A 3,605-nucleotide genomic window follows, 5' to 3' on the forward strand; every position below is an offset into this window, starting at 1 on the left:
CATGAAAAGGCACGAATTACAGAAATTTTCGCCAATATCAGTAACCAAATCTAAACTTGAAAAAAAAAAAAAGACGACAGTTTTGGTAATAAACCGGGACTCCTTTTAAGACCCTTTCGTCCCTGTTAACTAACCACGAAAGATGTGTGATATACCTCCATTCAGAAGGAACAAAGTGTTCATGCATTTAAAGATGAAGCGCATGACGTGAAGTTCTGTGACGGAGATACTAACCGAGCTGCTAGATGTTTGAGTCTAAAATAAGGATACAAATTTTTGTGCCTGAGCAACAATCGATCCGCACACCTACCGTCCTTCTTTATCATCCACGAACATAGCTTAAGTAACACGTGCTTACTCACCAACAGTAAGATGTGTGCGTGTTTGACTAGAAGTAAATGTCTGATGGGTGTGGGCAGAAACTAAAGGGCAGATGCGGGCACTGTGCACATCTGTAGTTTTCCTTCTTCCGATAAATACAAATAATGTATACAAATCAGCGTATGCATTGCTTTCATAATGTTTCCCTCTTGTTTAGTCCTCTAATGATGAAGTTGATCCACACCAATGAGTCTGATTGTTTCTTTGTATCCTTCCATCTACTATCTTTGTGTGTTACTGCTCCGTGTTCAAAAAACAAAATATTATGCCTGCTCCCACGAGGTATTAGAACGAGGTCGCAAGAAGGCTAACGAATTATTATCAAAATACAATGAGACGTCAATTTGTCTGTCGTCATGGTGTTAAGTCGGTAGAAATAGTTGGGTATTATTGCCTGCATCACCGGCATCACATTGCTTCTCTTTCGTTTGTGTGTTGCGCATGGTGCAAGAAATATTTGTGTTTTGCTTGCTTGCCCCATTAATGAAGAGGAGGTAGAACTGCAATTGCGGCACCTCAAATCCAAGAAAGCTGGCGGCCCCGATAAGCTGACGAATGCCCTCCTCAAGCAGCTACCCCCAGCTACTATTCCCATCCTGACGGCCACTTTCAATAACATCCTCACAACCAGGCAATACCCCACTGCCTGGAAACATGCTGAAGTGGTCGCCATACCCAAGGCTGGGAAGGATCTTCGTTCCCCTGCCAGCTACCGCCCCATCAGCCTCTTGCCCGCCATCTCCAAGGTGTTCGAGAGGCTGTACCTTAAACGACTGCTCATTCACATTGCCCGAGAACGAGTCCTCCCTGATGAGCAGTTTGGCTTCAGGCAGGGACACGCAACCACCCACCAACTCCTGCGCCTTGTGGAAGAGGCACTGGACGCCATAGAACGTAGGGAGTACTTCGGGTCCATACTCCTCGACGTGTCCAGAGCGTTTGACTCAGTCTGGCACGAAGGGCTGTTCTACAAATTATTCTCCCTTGGCTTCCCAGTGTCCCATGTACGGCTAATAGCCACATACCTGGAAGGTCGCACCTTCCATGTTAGGGTCCCAGACGGGAAATCTACACGACGACGAATCAGGGCAGGAGTACCACAAGGCAGCGTACTTGGACCGCTACTCTACTCCCTCTTTACAGCCGACCTGCCCTCTGCGCCGAGGGTACATTTAGCTCTCTACGCAGATGACACTGCACTCTTCTCTCGTTCTCGGAGTGCGGCAGGTCTTCAACAGCGGCTCCAGGGGGCTACAGATACCCTAACCGATTGGGCTAGGACCTGGCGTCTGGCATTTAATCCCTCCAAAACCCAAGCCCTTCTCATCTGCCGACGCCGTATTCCCATTCGGCTCCCTCGGGTGATGGTCCTTGGTACCCCAGTCCCCTGGACTCGTACTGCAAAGTACTTGGGTGTTACCCTGGACCAACGCCTCACCTGGCGCCCCCACATCGATGACGTGCGTCGTAAAGCAATGGGGCGGCTATGCCTGCTCTACCCCCTCATCAATTCAACCTCTTCACTCCCCACACCCCTTGCTGTTAGACTGTACACCTCCCTTGTTCGCCCCATCCTTGAATACGCGGTGGTGGTGTGGGGCAATGCTGCCCCCACCCACCTCCGCCGACTCCAAACCGTCCAGAACCGGGCTCTCCGGCGTGCCCTCCGCCTCCCCTTCGACTTCCCAACCCAACAGCTCCACATCCTGGCCGAAGTGCCGCTCCTTCGTACCCGCATCCTATCCGCAGCCAATTCCTTTTACCAACAAACCCGTCACTCTCCTAATCCCTTAATCCTTTCCCTCGGTACCCGTGTTCACCGTCTAGCCACCACTCGATGGCCTGACCTTTTATTTCGCCCCCCATGACTTCGCATGCACTAGCCACCTCATCTCATGACAATTACTCCATCACACCATAGATCATCCCCCCCAACATGTCATGTATTCACTCCCCTCAACACCCCCCCACCCACCCACACTTTCCCCAATGTTGGCCTAATCATGTCAGGCCATTCCTTTTTCTACTTCTTCTTCTGTCACCCTCTGACTTCTTTCTCTTCCCCCCCCCCCCCCAACCCACCACTCCAAGACTGACTGCCGGCACCATCAAGACACCGCTATGAAGAAGAAGAGGCCAGGATAATGGCCTTTCGCTTTCACAACTCTCACTATTCCTCCTCCTCTCCTTTATTCTGTAATTTAGTCGTAATTCCCGGCTAGTCAATGGGCCGTTCGTTTTCCCCCACTCTTCTACTGTCCCTTCTACTGTCCTGTCTTCTAAAAAAAAAAAAATTTGGCCAGTCAATTGCGCCATTCGTCTTCCCACTTCTCTCACTATCACTCTGACTATCCTTTCATCTTAAAAAAAAAAAAAAAAAAAAAAAAAAAAACAGCAAAACAGCACAAAAGTCAAGTAACAACCACAAACACCATGTCATCACTTATCCTCACCACACCATTTAAGAAGGCGAAGCGCAATAAGCGCTAGAACTTCATCCCCAGCAGAGGGTTCAGCCCTCAGTCATGTGCGTCTGCCTGCTCCTGTGACGGGTTTCAGCCCACTGAATGCGAGCAAGCTCACGAATAGACTGTCAATAATTGGAATTACGCAATAATACACTTAAAGCGTGTGTTTTTGCATTATGTATCCCGATGAAAATAACTGTAAATAGATTATATGCCTACTTGCTTATTACTCGCGCTTCTCGATACTTTCCTCAGAAAATAAAAAGAAAAATAAAGAGAGGGAGAGAGACAGAGAGAGAAAACAGAAATGTATTTCAAATGTCAGCTCGGTGACGCAATGTTCGTCTCGTGATGTAAAGCAAGGATAGTTGATAGGTAGTATCTCGTTGTATTAGCGATATGTGTGGCTACAGGGGTCTTTCTTTTCTCTCTGCAAACAACCAGAACAGAATTTAGTAACAAAGAGGTAAGAAGACCTATGCAGTGCGACAATTAAACACTCAGGCTTTCTTGGTTATTTTGTTAATCCTCAACAATCGTCTGTAATGCAGTAAACATCTTTGATTACTGCTTTTCTATTACTACCATTGTCACTGTTATTCGTCACCTCACAACAGATTTCCTATCACTCACTGCTGCCGATGCACGTTACGAATGGATCAGGATGAATGGGACGTGGGATGTTTCGTCACGGAGAATATACACATTTCTTCGGCGTCTTATGTTCAGGGTAATATGAAAACCTCAGTAAGAGCA

The sequence above is a fragment of the Schistocerca nitens genome, chromosome 8 (assembly GCF_023898315.1).
Source record: "Schistocerca nitens isolate TAMUIC-IGC-003100 chromosome 8, iqSchNite1.1, whole genome shotgun sequence".
Taxonomy (NCBI): domain Eukaryota; kingdom Metazoa; phylum Arthropoda; class Insecta; order Orthoptera; family Acrididae; genus Schistocerca; species Schistocerca nitens.